The 18,678-nt window shown below is 44.6% G+C and overlaps 1 protein-coding gene across 2 annotated transcripts in view; it reads right to left on the minus strand.

The window, feature by feature from the left end:
• Window positions 1–18,353, minus strand: part of sertad2b (SERTA domain containing 2b) — a 25,147-nt gene extending 6,794 nt beyond the window's left edge. Inside the window, exon 1 of one of the 2 annotated variants that reach the window (XM_030379546.1) lies at window positions 18,107–18,353. The gene's annotated coding sequence lies outside the window, so the exon portion shown is untranslated. Of the gene's footprint in view, window positions 1–5,206; window positions 5,431–18,106 lie in introns of those variants that run through there. The other variant, XM_030379545.1, reaches the window with a different exon arrangement.
• Between the last annotated feature and the right edge of the window lie 325 nt (window positions 18,354–18,678).

The following is an 18,678-nucleotide window of genomic DNA, read 5'->3' on the forward strand; positions in this document are numbered from 1 at the left end:
ACGGGAAGATTACATCCAGAGAAACCGTCATTTGCAAATTATGCTGTAAGTCGTTAAAGTACCACTCGACTACGAGCAACATGAGCGCACACCTCCATTCAGTGCATTACTCGGAGTACGCAGTACACTCCATGTGTTAATAGTGGAGCTGTAAGAAAATCGCCTGCTTGTCTTTTCATGAAGAGTTATCTTTTTGAGACTTAAAATAGCAGTGTGTGTGTGTATTTGAATGATTGAACATCAGCTTCTTCATTAAACATCATTGCTTGAATATTTCTGGCGTTATATCTTACCTATTTATATAAGTTTTGTATTGATTTGGTAAAACTTGTTGCAAATGTTACATAACAGATTTGGTTGACGTGCCCTCTAGTGGACGCGGGACGTAGGCCTAATAATAAGATGGTATCGGTGTATATAATGATATAATAAAATAAAAAAATAAAACATTAAAACATTTGAATATTATTCGAATTTTCAACATAAGAAGCATTAGAAATTCGAATACGATTTGAGGGGAGGATTGGCAGCCCTAATAGTTTCCATACACTGCAGGCAGTCCTGAGGTATATATACTGTATATATACAACAGGAGATGGTTGAACAGCAAACCTCTGGGCTTTGGACAATTCTTTAGTCTATTCTTCAAGTTGGGCTTTTCATTTAATGACTTGAATATACATATTGACTTGACTAAAAAGTATTACATATAGCATTGCTAGAAGTCATTAGCAGATCAGCGTTCAAGTTCTAGCTGCCACCAAGTCTTAATACCAGAGCAAACAAACAGGCTTAAACTTGAGACTACTGTGTTGGTCTTGAGCATGGGATACAGTTATCACAGATCGTTTTTGGATCGACGGTTCACCATGACGTCAGTGAGAGAAGTCTGCCTTGATGACCCATTCCATACTCCACACGGCTTCAGTGCATTGGACTGTGCAGAGGTTTGCCAACAGGGTCGGTCCAGTTGTAATTCTTTACTTGGGTCCATTGTACTTCGCTCCATTGCAGTAAGCAGTAGTTCGGTGTGAGATTAGACAACCAGCTATTGGTCGGATTCTGCAGGGAAATTCTGATCCTGTAACCAGATATGCTGCTTTCCATGTCTTAGCTGCACATTCACCCCTCCCCCTCGATTCCGCAATGGGCTATTTCAGGTCCTCAGGGTACACAGAGTATGAGCACACTCAAACAGCCTCTGCTACTGGCGCTCAGCTAGCATGCTCACACACACACACACACACACACACACACACACACACACACACACACACACACACACACACACACACACACAGACAGACAGACAGACGCACACACTTTTATGCAGCCAGACCCACACCCACACAGAAGTACAGTATTGCAGCAGGTAGGCAGAACCACGGGTGCATATGCATGACTGACGCATATGTAGAGCTCCTCATGATAGGTTCTTGTGCACAGACTGAGGTATCTACCTAATGAGATGTACACGCACACACACACACACACACACACACACGTGAGAACATGCTCCCAGCCTTCCTTCCCCAGCCGTGCAAACAAAGACAGCCCTGTGCACCTTTCGAGTTCTTACTTTGCACACATGCATACGTACCCCATACACACATACACTAGAGGAGCAAGAACACACATTCCTGCTAATTCTGCTTGTTCTGACAAAAGGACTTCAGTACATTACAACACCGCAAGCCATGATAGCAGTGAAGACAAGAGAATATTTTAAAGCCTAACTTACAGGAACAAGTCAGAGATGTTTCGGATGCAGGAACAGAAAGAGAGAGAGAGAGAGAGAGAGAGAGAGAGAGAGAGAGAGAGAGAGAGAGAGAGAGAGAGAGAGAGAGAGAGAGAGAGAGAGAGAGAGAGAGAGAGAGAGAGAGAGAGAGAGAGAGAGAGAGAGAGAGAGAGAGAGAGAGAGAGAGAGAGAGAGAGAGAGAGAGAGAGAGAGAGAGAGAGAGAGAGAGAGAGAGAGAGAGAGAGAGAGAGAGACATAGTGAGGGTTGGCAGTTAGATGGACTTGTGGTTTTCATTTAATTTCTATAATTTGTCTCATTGCGTTCAATTGCAAGGTAGTGACGATGTGGCCAAAGCGGTTGCACAACACACAGTAAGCCAGACGTAAACACACAGCCACCACTTATATTACTACTACTACTGCAGTGCTATTACTGCCACAACTATTGACAATGAGATAAAATTGATTATCTAGTCTGCATTAACCGAATAAGATTGAGTAAAACAGACAGAATAAATGCAATGAAATCACATTCACACCAAAGCCACAGAAAAGAACTGCATCCAAACCGCACCATTTATCATTATCGTTATTGTCATGATTATGACAAAATCTACATCTACACAAATGTGTCTGCATATTGCCCTTAAGTGTAGCACTGCCACAGTAACTGTATCATTTAAATGTATCTGCAGCCATTTTTGCATCATGGCCACAATAAAAAAGGCAGAGGCATCCAATAGGCAAATCATGTGTCGTTCAAACAGTGGTTCCCCATAAGATCACGGCCATGTTGGCTCCGTGCTAGCTCAACCGCACTTCACACTGAGACTGAAAACCAGGAAGTACAGGGGGAATAGCTGCACAACGGTGTGTCAGATGAACTAGGGACTCCCACATTTCCTCAATATTACTCCATTCATGAAAAATATATTTTGCAATTAGTATATTGTCATTATGTCTGCAACAAAGTTGTAATGTGTATATCAATATGCTTAATCAATGTGCTTACTGAGTTAGCAGTCTTATTAGGCCCAACCGAGGCCAAGCCTTCTGCGCTGTAGCACTGGAAACTAGCAGAGCAAGATTTCTTGCTGTTAAGTCTCCTAGGGACTACTGTTGTTGTGTTTTTGCTACAGGTGGTTGCTCGCTCTTAGCTCTGTTTTCTGTGTCTTTGTCAACTTGACAGTTGTATTGTTGATTACCGCTACCCCTGCAGGATGGCCAACCACTGGTATAAAATGGACAGTAAGTAGAGAAAAAAAACCCGCAACTTAATCATGTGACTGGAAACAAGCTCCATGTGTGAACCTCCCCCTGTGAGTCTGTGTGTTTTACTCAAGTTGCCCATTGGTTCTTAACCGTAGCACTCACATGACAGGGTTGAGCTCAGCTGGCCAACAGACGTAGAACGCTGAGGAGCGAGGCAATGCAATCCCTTACATAACAATACGCCTGGATATTCAAAACAACACCCCAGCCCCCAGTATTAAGGACATTCACCCTAGTTTAGAGTAATGTAATGGCACTTGTAACGCAAACAGCTCTCTGTTTGGGGGAGTACGTATACTGTAGGACACAGACTTAGCCCCCTAGAAATGTGCTGCAATAGGGACACACAGCCAAATGGGGACACACAGTCAACAGTTGGTGGGGGAGTATTTGTTCGGCTTCCTTTATAGCTATGTTTAAACAATGACTACAGCCCAATCACCAAGTGCCAATTACGGATCGCCATCTCCGGTACCCCAACCAGGGGTGCAACTGGCTGCAGGTCGGCTGCAACATTGAATCAGGGAGCCCTTTTAGTGGAACAATCCTGCAAGCCCTGTATGTGCCCTATGCTATGGCTGGTTGGAGGACCTAGTATCTGCCATAGACTATCCCAGCCGTTCTTCAAATTACCAATATGTAGAGTACTTGCCGTACATGGGGCAAAAGAAAAACAAAAATCTCATTAGGAAGCCAGGAAACAAGACAGAACCCGCAGCCCATGGAAATTTCAAAGAGCCGGTCCGAATCTTACAGTGAGTACAGTGGTGCGGCTGTCTTGCTAGTATGGTGGGTGGGGTTAAAGTCGACACTGTTTGAGAGGGCCTTGAGTACAAGCAGGCACAGATAAGGCAATGTTGCCATCAGTGTCTGTATGGCTAACATTCATAACAAAACTGGGAGAAAAAAATGGAGCATTCCAAGAAAATAGTTGTTGCATGTTTGTATGTATGTGGAAGCCCCTCCCCTTGTTTGAAAGTGGTCACCTTTGCACATGGCGTTGAGGGTCAAAGTTTGATTTAATTTTGTCCATTACCCGCTCGGGGCCTTTTTGTAAACTGGTATGATAAAGTAGATGCATTTCCTTCCTCAAAAGCTTGTTTACTTGGGCCAGTGCTACTCACACAGCCTTGACACTTGGTTTAATTTGTAATAAAATAAAATAAATGCAGAATTATTAGTTTGTCTGTGGTCTTTTCTCACCAAACTATTAATTTAATAATCAATAAATGATAAAGATAGTATGTCGTGTTTCATAAGTTGGACAGTTGTTATCTACCAACCCTTCATGACATTCCAATAAAACAGGAATCTGTGACTAATAGCCAACCCTCATATCCACGTAATTACAGCACTATATTTCCGTAGTAACTTAGTAACTTGAGTTTTAACCACGTCTCCTCCAAACAGGTCGATCACGTTAGGAACAGAAATCTAATTCAAAGTTACTCGCTATGTAAACGAATAGGTTTAGTTTTATGTGGAAACAAGCGATCGAAATGGCTCGTATGACACTAGTAACCGTACCGTCGAAGTGAAATTGAAACGAACTGTCGTGGCTTGGCAACGTCTTGTACTGTCTTTCGGTGAACGCCATTCGGGAATTGCGTTAAACGGCATGAACGCAGACGTAGTACGTTAACCGACATGAACGCAGACGTAGTATGTTAACCGACATTAACGCAGACGTAGTACGGAGGTATCGCCCGTTGGACCAGCTGCGCGTGCGGCGGGGAGGACGCGTTACGAAACATCAGCAGCGCTGTTTAAATGGCAGATCTCCGTTCGCCATAACGGGGGAATAAGAAGTAGCCATAACTCACTGTGCGAGGTAAAACAATGGAAACAAAGTTGAGGTTCCACAACAAGATCCCCAGTGAGGTGCTCTGTGGGACGTAGTGTGCTATGTGCGACGGGTATAGCCCGTGAAATAAGTTACCGTCGATCGGTGTTAGAAATGAGTAATAACGTTTAGAGAGGTCACTAGAGGAAGAACAATTACGATCGTTGTCTGCTCGTACGAAATTAAAACTTTTTGACCATACGGATTGGATAAAGTAATGCTGAAATAAACAACAAGCCGTTCAATTGAGATAAAGCCTTACTGAATTCTTTCGATATGGCTAAATACATGTCGCCTACTCACAGTGCATTCCTTTCGTCTCCTAACTCAGGTAAATATGAAGTGTTTCTTACCACATCAAAAGGCACCGGAGTGGAAAATCGAAACATCAGGATATCATAAAGAGCCCCGTCTATAATGTTGAAAACAAGCCGAGTACTCTCCAGGAGAAACCCGTACGGCGGTCTTCGGTTCGACAGTCTCGATGTCACACAATGGCGCGGACGGGAGATGGAAGTACGGGCCACTAGTGATACGTAAAAGGCTGAAACCGAGCTACCAATGGCCCCCGCACAAATGCCCCGCCCCGGCGAATGACGCTGAAGAGAAGGGAGCGAGGGCTGTGTTGGACCCACCCCCCACACTGTCGCGTTTGCACGTGGACGGGGCAAACGGTGGCGCGCAATGCTCGCGGCCCAGTATGTAAAAGCGTTCATACGGAGGCAAGGAGGTAACATCTTATTGCTAGTAGGGAGGTGCACGTCTTCATACAGCTCTCTGCTGAGCGACACCAACTATGAAGAGAGTCATTAACCCTGTTGCTCAAAAAATAAATAAGGTTCGAGTCACACGGAATGCGTGGACTATGCCAATGCCTGCACTACATCTGATTTTTTTTTAGCTTTGAACATATAGCCAAAAATAATTGCAGTGTAGACCTACTACCTACCTTGATTAAAAGTCAGCAGTTTTAGGTAAACAGAATCAGACATTTTATGATTTTTTAATGATATGACGTTTTTGATTTGATTAAATTGGTGGCAAGTCATCTCACAGGACCATTTGAAATGTAATGTGCAATAACCTGCTCATCACCAGAAATGGTGCTGTCCTGATAACTGTTATGTAGTTTCTGTATCGGTGCATTGAATGGACTCAAACCAACAAGGTAATTGTCGTAATCAATATAGCCTACTGAATTAGGTGGATCAGAGTGATGTTTAAATACCCAAATTCATTATGGTCCTCTCATCAGAGAATGATTTAGCAGAAGACCAGAAAAAACTTAACTTGTGTGTGTGTGTGTGTGTGTGTGTGTGTGTGTGTGTGTGTGTGTGTGTGTGTGTGTGTGTGTGTGTGTGTGTGTGTGTGTGTGTGTGTGTGTGTGTGTGTGTGTGTGTGTGTGTGTAAATCTGTGACATGTAACCATCCCTTATAAAGGTGATAAACAGAAGCAATAACTATGGAAATCGGAAGCACACGATGCTTCCAGCAATGCACCACTATTTCCTTTAGTCACCCAACGAAAAACCCAAACAACAACAATGGAGGGCATAGATTCAAGAATTTAAAGATTAATTTAAACGGAATAGAGAAGTAGCGGTGAGGTCATGCATGGCTAATGCAGACAGGAAGTGCATGGAGTTGCGGGGACACTTACGATTTTGAGCAGTGTTTGAAGTATCTACGTCGTAGTCTGTGGCAACAGTTTTAATTTTTTCGTCAGAATTTTTTGTTTTGATTTTTTCGGGGACGTTCTGCGGCGTCTTGCAACACGGCACTTGTGAGTGTGTGAGGACCCTCAACACGTTGACGAGGTCAATTCAATTGAAATTGCATTGGAACTGAATTGCAATACTTGGTCAAGCCCAAGCACATGTTGTCATGTGACGCGGCCGAGGGAGAGAGAGATGGAGAGAAAGTGTGTTTTCTTGTTCCCTGACACCCTGCCCATTCGGAGCCATGCTGGCTCCCCATGCTCTGCCGGGACTCACCGGTGTTGACTCATTCCTGGGGCTCTGTTGTTGCTGTCTGCACTCTCAGAGGGTAGACAGCAACAGCAGCAGCAGATCGAAGCCTAGCATAGCACGGCCGGTGACTGTCTCTATATAAAGATTTCAGGTCAAAAACAGGAAATGGTTCAGTGAGTGAGTAGTGAGGACAGGGTCACAGCAGCAACACCCCCACCTCTGCCACTCCCTGGTCTCTCTCTGCCTATCTTCCCCGAGACGGGGGGATATAGAGATCTAACCCTGTCTCTCTCCTCAAAATGACCATCGGCCGGGCTTTTCTCCATCCATCTTAGAATCGCCACCTTCTGTTCTCCCTGCATTGCATGCTCTCTCCCTGTTGTGTCTGTCATTTGTGTTTGTGAGTGCGTGCCTGCGTTCCTGTGTGTGGGCGTGCGTGTGTGTATGTGTGTGAATGTTACCACTGCACGGGGCCTTGTCATTGTTACTGCATGAGTCCCGGTTCTGTCCAGATTCTGGAGCCCGGCCTACTCCATCATCTGCATCATGTTCCCGGTCTACTCACTGTCACAGCATAGTAACGTAATCACCACCACCGATCCGTGCAGCTATAAAGACCCATCTGGATACTTGCTTACGTGCGTCAGTGCTTAAGGGAGAGAGGGATGGATATAATAGAATATTAAAGAAAACTGGTTCTGCCTCATGTTGGCACAGGCTTTGGAGGTTTGTAAAAAAAACAGAAATTGGTACACCTTGATAATTTGTCATATTTTACCGTCACCCGTAAAGCAATCCGAGAAAGATCAGCACCAGTTGTAACATGATATCATATTTTATATATTGAATATGTAAACATTTTTCCAGCACAGAATGTCCCCCATACAGATCTATTCTGAGTTTGATGGATGTACAGATATCGAGAACTGGCAGCTTGTTTGCTGGATTCTCACTTGATGTATCTAGTTGTTAACTTTTTCTCCATATTGCACACATGAAGTACATCTCATCACCTGAGGCCTTGAGGGTTGGGAAATTAATTCTCTGACCTATGTATCTGAACGACTACAAATTAATTTTGTAATCGCGTGAATAAAACTCAGCCACTCCTTACTCTCCTCTGTCAGGAAAATCATGACTAGATTAGTTGGAATTCAGAGAAGTCGGTGCAGGAAAACACATCACACTTTTGAGTAAGTTAACCCCCTGTGTCATCTCAAATTAAAACACTGAGATTTGAAAGATGCTTTTGGGGCTGAGAGTTTGAGGAATGCAGGGGGACATGTTATCCCTAAGGTTGCTTAATACTGTCCCATAAATGTCACAGAAACTTCCATGCTTAATCCTTTCTCGGACATAGCCAGCCACTGGTCCCTGTATAGAACATCCAGACACACCATTGGATAGCGTAACCTCTCAGCCTCAGCTTACCTTCGTCTGCATGTGCCTCAGAAAATTCACTCCGACGTCACGAAAAGAACGGGACTGGATTTCGGACTAGAGTTTACAACGTTTACAAACTGGTTGTCATGGATTGGCAAATAAATAGGATTTAACACTTTTTTTTTTAAATTACATATTATTTTAGTAACAGTCACAAAATGACATAGATTACTGACATATTTTCAGGTTGTAACATTGTAAGCATGTTCACAGACATAATGAAATCAAGACATTCATATATATGCCATAACAGAACCTATGAGCTACACCTGCATTATCTTATTGCTATATGGCTTTATTACCTGAACTCATAACAACACTTATTTCATAAAGTATATAGCCATTAAACTGAACTCTCTCTCTCTCACTGCAAACTGTTGAGTCTTTGCGAATGCAAAAGCTAGTATTGTCATGTTGACAGAGAGCAACCCCTTGAAAAACTGTCTCTCACTACCTTTCTTGGTTGACCTTCTTCTCATTTTGTTATTTTTCATTTCTCCCTACCTCTCTCCTCTCCTCTGTCTATGTTGTGTACATTTTTCTCTTCAGATTCCCTCCTCCATTCACTAACTCACTCACTCTTTCACACACACACACACACACACACACACACACACACACACACACACACACACACACACACACACACACACACACACACACACACACACACACACACACACACACACACACACACACACACACACACAGTGTTGACAGAGAGCAGCGTGTTGCAGTGTGCTTTCCATCCGCTTGGTGCCACTCCTCTTTCTTGTTGTTTCACTGACACAGAGTAACTTAAAGCTACTGTTTGGCAAATACCGCCGTAATACAGCTCACCACAGTACGTCTTAAAATACTTACTGTATTTATGCTTTTTCGCCAAAAGACATTATGCTTTCCCATAATTATTTCACAAACTACATCTAAATGACTTCTGCTTTATGGAAAAAAACACATTTCAGAGTTAACTGGTTAAACCCTCTGAGGCTGGGTACCCTTGTTGATACCCTTTAGAGTCAAAATGAACAAAGTAACCACAGCTGCCCTGCCAAGTGCTGTAGCCGCAATACACTTAGGAGGCACAATAACCTGCTACCTGGGTTTATCGCAAAGCCCATGATATAAGGTTGAGGTGTGTAAGCTATGTGAACTCTGTAAGGAGTCATATCAAACTCAAAAGAGGAGATAACTCGTGCCCATGTTTCAATGTTATGATTTATAGGGGTTCAAGTCCCCTTCTGCCCTGGTCCACTTCCTTTATTTGTGTCAAGGATGCACGCCATGTGTCACCTTAAAGCTTTTCAACTGAAAGCAGCTAATAATGAGTCCAAAATGGTGTGAGTGCCCAGTGGTATTTCCCCAAGCATAGAGCAGGTGATAGGAGACATGGGGCTCTCCATGTCTACCATGATTCCTGCAGACTTTGTAAGGCAAATAAGTCATGGCTGTGACTGACACACAGGGCAAGAGAGAGAGACACACACACACAAAACACAGGGAGGGAGGTAGAGAGAGAGAGGCATGTGTTTACTCATAACTGTCTGACGCCTACAGGGTCACATGACTTACAGGAAACAGTTCTCTCCCTTTCTATCTCTTTTGTTCGGCCCCTTCACCCTGTATTCCTGTTTGGTGAATTGTGAGGTTACTTGCCTTCAATCGCAGCTTTTCCTTTCCTTGTTCCTTTTCATTTATCTAAAATTGAAGCTGCGTATATTTAGTCAGCCATGTAAGGCTGAGAAGAATCAAAGCTTCTATCCATATTACAGGAAGTATGTAAAGTAAAAACAAAAATTTGATTCAAATTATTTTATATTCCTCAGTCTTTCGTTCTCTCAGGGTCCTACGTCTGTTTCTCAGTACTTCCTGTTTTGTTTTTTTACTAACGGCTGTCAGCGGTCTTTACCGTCACCCCTTCTCCTACCTTCTTCCTCTCTCTCTGTATTTCCTGTTCCCCTCTCCCTCGCTCCAGTAGCAGACAGGGCCATAGTGAACTGGTGAGCAGGACACATTCCACATGCACCACTCACTAATAATCAAGCGTTGGATCGGACACAAGACACCTCTGTGTGTGTGTACCACGGACATGCCCTGCTACACAAAAGGGAACGCCGCCGGAGAAAAGAATTCCCACAATCAGTCGCAATACATTGTAAACAAAGTAAGCCCCAGTTCAAGTTGGCTAGCTGAAAAAACTGAAACTGCCCAAGAACTTGGGATGAAGTCTGAACGAGCATCGAAAGCTTGAGGTTTAACAGGTTAAATCAAATTAACCAAGCTCTTGTTTATTTTAATCATGCCCTGCTCTTTGACAAAAGGTCTGATATCACCTAACTAAACCAATCATTCCACATGTTCTGTTTTGACCTGAGGCTTCTATGGTCTAGTTTGATCTTATCTGACTACATCCTAAATGTCAAACGTTCTACCTCCAAACGTTCTGCGGGTCCGTCTAGAAACAGAACGCAGTACCCGATGTTCTCACTTCTCACCAGGGTTTGCTACCACTTGCTGAGAAACGGTAAAGTTACCAATTTTATATCAGTTTTTTAATCAAATTATCCATGCGTTCTTCCTAACGTTGGTCCAGTAATGTTGTGCTTTGACAATACGTAATAGATTGAGGTTATTGGGATGGCATGCGATTCTTCCCCTCGGGATGGTCTACGATGTACGAGCTTCTTCATTTGTAATCTGGTTACTTTACTCTAGCCGGTAACTCCTGGACCCCGGAGTGGGGCGACTCCCACACGGAAGCTTGGAATCACCTGACTCAGCTGCTCTTCTGCCGCACTATCACTACACACCAACACACACACACGCACACACACATTACTTTCCTCTTTTCTCCCAGAGGCTACTAAATCCCTATACATACAGGCTGACCGTCAAGACAGACATACAGACAAAAAGACAGCACTCCCAACTCCCCCCACTCACTCTATTTTCACCCAGTCCTTCTGTCTCTCCCCACTGCCTCCTCCCTTTCCCCGCTCTCCCGCTCTCTCTCTCTCTCTCTGGCGTTCTGTGTCTCTCCGCCTTTTCCCCTCCGCATCGAGATGCAAGTATCTCCCCCTACTCCTCTCCCTATATGTCTGCCTATATACCACCCTAGACCGTATGTGCTTGTTCCCTACCCTTCATGTCTAACCGTACTTCTAGTATCTCTCTCTCTCTCTCTCTCTCTCTCTCTCTCTCTCTCTCTCTCTCTCTCTCACCACCTCGCTCCCTCTTTGCTTCTCTTCCTCCCCCTCTCTCTTCCTGCTGTGATATGGAGCATGCTTGGTGGTGGTGGTGTGGGCGGTGCGGGGGTGTGGGGGGTGGGGTTGGCGGGTGCAGTGAATGGCTTCATCCATCGCAGCTGGTCTCAGTGCCACGGCCTCCCTCCATCGCCCCGGCAACGGCGAACCAAACAAAAGAACACATGCAGGCATAGGCGCACACATGTGTTCAGACGCTCAGACTCTCTCTCACAGACACACACATACAAAATTAAAAGTAACAAGGTAGGCATGGACAGGTTAACACACACACACACAGGCATATGTGCATGGGCATACATATGCACAAACATGTACTTGTTTAATTCCTGTGCCCCACTAAAACTTCCATCCCGCAAGCCCGTCTGCCAGACGGCAGCCCCCCCCGGCCTCCCCAGCCTCCCCTCTGTTCAGTCACCCCCCCACCTACACAACCCCCCCCCACCCCTGCACAATCTTCCAGACAAACACCCAGTTCTTTGTCCACTCACCACTTGGCAGGCCGCGTAGAAAAAAGCGAACATGCACACACGCACACGCACGTGTATGTCTCATATTTGAGAATAACAGACAAACGTGTGTGTCCGTCCAAAACAGAAGTCAGCAGAAAGTGGCCGAATCACTGCCCTAATTGTGCTCTGTGGCTCCTCCGAGGTGCGCACGTGCGACCTGCGTGCACGCCTCACATCAGCTCAGCGTGAGAACCCACAGCCTCCCCTGCCTCCTGTTGTTGATATTTGTTCTTTCCCCTTGGGTTGTTCAACGCCATAGGAAGATGGTCTGTTACCAATACGGAAGGGGGGGTGGGGGGTTGTTCACCTTGACATGCGCGCTAATCAGCACATCATCCAGGTCTTTCCCTCAAGGCTGGTCTTACCCCACACTCACACACTAACTTTTGGGTTTGGTTAACCTTTGTAAGGGAAGGAAAAAACACTACAAAATAAAGAAGAAGGAAACGGTGAAGTGACCGCTACCAGTGGTGGATGGGGGCAGAGTTAGAAAACACAAGTAAGGACAGAGAGAGCCCAGAGAGGGAGAGCGGAGGAGAGAGGGACAGAGCGACAGGGGGAGAATGGAAGAAAGGAGCACATGCAAATCGAGAGGGAGCAGATGGGGATGGGCGTTCCGCAGCACGTCCGTGCTCCTGATGTTGTGGCGTGGGGAGGGGGGGGGGGGGGGGGGGGTTGGCTGAAGCTGACCCATGACCTTTCCTGTGTCCCATCTGCATTCTGCCTCTCCTGTTCTCTCCCTCTCTCACTTGGTGTGTGTCTTTCTGTGGCTCCCTACCCTGTCCCCCTCGCTGGCCCCTCTCTTGACAGAAGCTCTCCAAAAACAGAAGCCAGAGCGAGGCTGCGTGTCAAAACAAATGAAATTAGACTGCCAGAACTTTCTGATGGATTAATGTTTTCGCTCCCTCCCTATCAATCTCTCAATCTCTTTCTCTCTTTCTCTCTCCTCGATAGCTTGTTACAAGTTGAGCAATACATGGATAATTGTTTGGCTTTGAGACAAAAAATGAAGAGAGCCAAGGAATATGAGAGCTGGGCAGAGAGAGAAAGAGAGAGAATTTGAGGATACAGGATTTAAGGATTTAAGTTAGATAGAAACGAAGAGAGAAGAAAGATTGAGGCTTGGAAAGTTAAAGGGTTCTGTATTTTTGCCACAGAAAATAAAAATAAAGGAATAGGTTAAATCAGTAGGGAGTAGATAACATATCAAATGGAGATAACAGTAGAATACAGGATTCAAGGCGACACACAGACAACTCAATACTTAGCTGAACTTCGTCCCTTTGGGCGAGGGAACGCTGAGCCAAACCCAAACTGAAAGCTTAAAGATTTGTTTACTCTGAGCGGCTTTGGACCCAACCCACCCAGACAAACAAAACCAGGGAGAAAGTCTAGAATAAAGCAACATGTGCTAAGTAGGACAACAGGGCTTCCGATGGACCAGAGGCGAAATACACCAGTAAAAAGAAAGACAAACTATCAGGTACAAATAACAGGTGGTCTCCATCGGTGACACTGATCTCCAGGGCTTGCCCAGCCTGGTCCAGTCAAGAACAACTCAGATGCCTCTGGTTCAACTCATTCAGACCTAGTGTCTTCCAACCACACCTGCAGGCAGGTATGCTAGCATGCCAGGAAGGGTTCAGCGTGCTAGTTGTTGGTTATTTGCAAACAAATGTGGTAATGAGGTATGATTGTGTTTGTATGTGTGCTTATCAAAACCTCTAAAATGTTACCGCCAATGCTAGCAATCACAACAACACAACAATACAACACAGGATTGTTGAATAATGTGATGTCTATTTGGGCTATAACAATAATGACAAGGAAAGATTTTTAGCTGACGTATACGATGTATGAACAATTTACAAAAATAATACAATACTCATGTATTATACATTTGCATAAAATACTAATATTCCATTTTGAATGATTGCAGAGAAATTGACATTTAAAACCACCACAGCAGGACATGTTTTTCAGTGAGTCTTTGGAGGAAATCTGCCACGATAGGAGTATCATTAGCAATTCCAGTCATATTTCCATATGTTCTCCTAAGCCTCCTACTGGAAGGTGGTTTGTTAAACAAAACAAACAGTGGTACATGAGCCTTACAAAAGTACGACTGTAGGACCTACGTGAGTAAAACGCATGTGCACGCACGCAGCGCCATGGGATACAACGGTCGCCCTCCCCGGCTCGGCGTGCGCCGGGTCTGCCAGAGGGATGTGTTTCCTCTCCACCGCCATGAATAATTGAGCAGAACAATCTGCAGTACAAAAAGACAGCCAAGAGCTCAATAAAAGGGCCACAAATCAAACCGTCGACACACACGCATTACGTGCATACCGCCCATCCGATAGCCACCTTCCTTCTTCATTCTTAGAATAGGTGGAGGAAAGCGAGCCCTACACCGCCCCCATCGATAGGCCACTTCCCCTCCGCCGGAGTCCTGTACAGCGTTGGTACAGCTACGGGCTCTCAGAGTGACGCTGGGTCACACGTGAACACCATACCAAATATATGCCATTTGAGCTCTTTATAATCCACCACCACCACACTGTCTCACCTTACAATAGCCTAACACAGGATGGTGCACTGGCTTGGATGTTCCCCATCTCACAGTGAAGGGGTACTGGGTCTATTCCTGAATGTCCCAACGCCATCCTTGTCTTAATCCTCCCTGATAATGAATGCTATCAAAAGTGTGTACTAAGTAGATGCTTTTATCCCAAGCAACCTAGTAGACTCTATTAAAGTGACTAAATAGCAGTAAATACTCATTCAGCAATGGGAATCCAAGAAACCCCTGTAGCCGTACCAGAAGGTGTGCATGCTGCCTGTCTCCTGCTGTAACATGACGAAGATATAAACCTTCCCCTGCATTAAGTAGTGTGTTGATGGAGCCATTATGCTTTAACATAGTGAGGACATATTGTCTAGATCCATGGTCTATCTGTCTGTCTGTCTGTCTGTCTGTCTGTCTGTCTGTCTGTCTCTCTGTCTCTCTGTCTCTCTGTCTCTCTCTCTCTCTCTCTCTCTCTCTCTCTCTCTCTCTCTCTCTCTCTCTCTCTCTCTCTCTCTCTCTCTCTCTCTCTCTCTCTCTCTCTCTCTCTCTCTCTCTAGTGTGTGTCTGTGAAGGTGGATCTATCCATTATTAATACTTGTGTTCTCTTCGCCACTGTTGAGCGACCTGCTTTGCAAATGATGCTTTTCTGTCATCTGATCCTCCTGCTTGTGCATCTGTGTGTGTGTGTGTGTGTGTGTGTGTGTGTGTGTGTGTGTGTGTGTGTGTGTGTGTGTGTGTGTGTGTGTGTGTGTGTGTGTGTGTGTGTGTGTGTGTGTGTGTGTGTGTGTGTGTGTGTGTGTGTTTTAATTCCTTTATGTGATTGGGTCTACATGGGCATGTGTGTTCAGTGCATAAGTATGTGTGTCTACATACTTATACACAGCAAATCAACAAGTGACCAGAACAGGCTTTGATCAACTCACTATGAGCCATCACAATAACAGCCTCTTATTTAACCTTGAAATATATTGGGTCAACTATTCCTGACAGAAAACAGCTTTCCAAGTCCAGTTTGTTGCATGATAAATACACTTTATTGTTTTGCATGATTGTGAATGATTAAAGCATTTTTCTCCCTCTCCTATGCTTCCATTTTTTACCTGTCTGGTCAAAAACAGATAGTATCACTCAACCCCAAAAAAGTAAACATGCTGCAGAGAAAACAAACTTACGGTAAACTCGGTTGTATGAACTTTTACATTCATACTTCTTGTCAAAGTTTTGGCGAGAAGTATGCTTAATAAATGCATAACAACAAACAAGTCCCTCATCTAATCTGAACACTGAACTGCATGAAATGTAGCTCCTTGAAGTCCACCACAACACAGCAAGGGCTGAGAAACTATTTGTTCATGATGTGATTTAAGTTGTTCACTTCACACAGATAGACACACGCACACACACACACACACACACACACACACACACTCACACACATGCACACAAACACAAACACACACATAAATAAACCGAAAAAGAAGCAGCACAGAAGGAGAGCCATTGAGGGAGAAGGGGAGGGACTGAGTAGAAAGAAGGAAAGTCGTGAAGAAAGGTGCTTCCTGTCAGAGTAATGATAAAGAAGGGTAATGACTGAAGGAGGAAGGGCCAGTCCCTGTCTAAAGAAACTGAGAGAAAAACACAAAAATAGATAGGGGTTTGAATCTTTCAGTGTCTCATGATAAGATTCATGATTAGATTCAATTTCTCCACTCAAACCATTCCTGCTTTAATATCACTTCTTGATTGACTTTGGTGCGCTAAGAAAGGCAAGGTTGAACATTTTGGAGTACAGTGTATATAAGATTATGTAGTTTGTATATTTAAAAGAATTAATCAACTGTTTGCAGTATTGAAACAAACAAAGGCAAACCTAGGATAAGGGGGAAATAATAATTATTAAAAAAGAAAAAGATTAAATACAACAATTTTTGGAAGACGTAAATCAATTCAGAATCATAGAAGATATGAGTAAATTCCCCCCCACGCCTACATACAAGCACATGACGTGTGACAAAAAAGAGTATGACTCATGCACAACCAAATTCTTTATCATTAATGTGTTTCAATTATATCACAACAAAAAAACTCCTCTAAAGCACTGTTGGCCTGAAATATATAAATAATACTTATATCCTTATCACTAGTCTTTTTATTGAGCATATTTCATTGGTGACCAGGCACGTCGCTCAAGGATGCCTACAGGTGTACTGCAGGCAGTTGGTATGAACCCAGAACGATCATTATGGGAGTCTATAGACCTGAACCACCAGATGAACCTATCCCAAACCACTACTGTTCCTATCCTAATACCCACCGTTGTTAGGAATGGACAGTTACTGGTCACACACACACACACACACACACACACACACACACAGATATGCACACACAAAAACACACAAGAGAACAGTTGTTACGTTGGAGCACAGCTTGGACAGTGGTGTATAACATCAGGATATGATACTGAGATTACTGAACAGACATGTTAATGTGTTCTAATTTATAAATCACATACAGTGATGGACGCTGGCTCGGCCCCATGTACAGCCACTTCGTCTAGGAACACGGAGAAGAACCACGACACCGTAATCTGGATTACCTGCTAAATGAAAAGCCTTGGCGCTCTCATAATCCCTCATTAACAAACCTCAGACGGCAACAGCCACTCGAAGTATGCCCTATATCATCCCCCCTGGTTCATTCTTCCAGGCCAGGAGGATACAAGTCAATTCAAACCCAACTGTAACCATAGCGATAATTAATGCAGAACATATGTTTTGGAATAATTATTGAAATATCTCCCTATCATTAACTCCTTAGCACTTTCCATCTCATCATACATATTGCTCTGCACACACACACACACACACACACACACACACACACACACACACACACACACACACACACACACACACACACACACACAAACAGAATCACACACCAGAATCAGAAAAGACAACAGCGCGCGCGCACACACACACACACGCACACCAGATTCAGAACAGACAACTGTGCTCGCACGCGCGCACATAAACACACACACTCTCTCACACACACACACACACACACACACACACACACACACACACACACACACACACACACACACACACACACACACACACACGCACACACGCACAGCTCCAAGGTGAGGCTTACTTTAGTGCGACTCCAATAAAGAACTTGGTTACATAATAGAGACAGCAGGAGAACAGCGGGACCAAACTTAGAGCACCGGGCTGTGTTCACAAACGGTTACTTAATTTGGGGGGTCTAATAACACAGAGCCATAGGCCGAGTCCTTCAGCGGCACGAGCTCATGAACTAGCTCTGAAGTGAAACATCGGAGTACTTTAATACGGAAGGTACCATTGACGCTATATAGCAAGAGAAACAAACAAACAAGAGAAGAGCAAACAAATGTTAACAAAGAAACAATATAGCCTTAATCGTCTCACAATCATATTGAGAGTTGGTCATAAATAAAACTTACCTTCAATTGTAGATCTGTCCAGCACGGTGATAAAGTAACTCAACACGAAACAAGTCAAAACGTCGTTAGGCAAACGTCAAATAAACTCACTATTCTGGCTTCGGAATGATTCACGCCGAAACAGTCACCGCAACTACATGGTCAAATCTGCTCTCAAAAGCGAGCAGCCACTGGCCCGGTTGCACGGTCCCAGCGTCACAGACTGGGAGCCACGCGAAGTCACGTAGCAACCGGGATGGTTTCAGCCCTGAGCGCGAGACAGACGCTCCGTTTGACGGGCAGGTCGTGCGGTGACTCAGCGGCTGAGTCACTGTGTCGTGTTCCGCCCACATCACGTCGGTGGCCAATAGGGGACGTGCGGAAACCCACAGAGGCAAACTCGCGCAGGCATCTATTCCACGCTGTGATGATCCACACAGATCTCTGCTGCGTGCGATTTAAAGGGATGCTGTACGGAAATATCTCCAATTGACCATATACGGCATGTTTGTGTCCGTGCGTGTGTGCGTGCGTGCGTCTGTGTTTGTGTGTGTGTGTGTGTGTGTGTGTGTGTGTGTGTGTGTGTGTGTGTG

The sequence above is a fragment of the Gadus morhua genome, chromosome 15 (genome assembly GCF_902167405.1).
Source record: "Gadus morhua chromosome 15, gadMor3.0, whole genome shotgun sequence".
NCBI lineage: Eukaryota > Metazoa > Chordata > Actinopteri > Gadiformes > Gadidae > Gadus > Gadus morhua.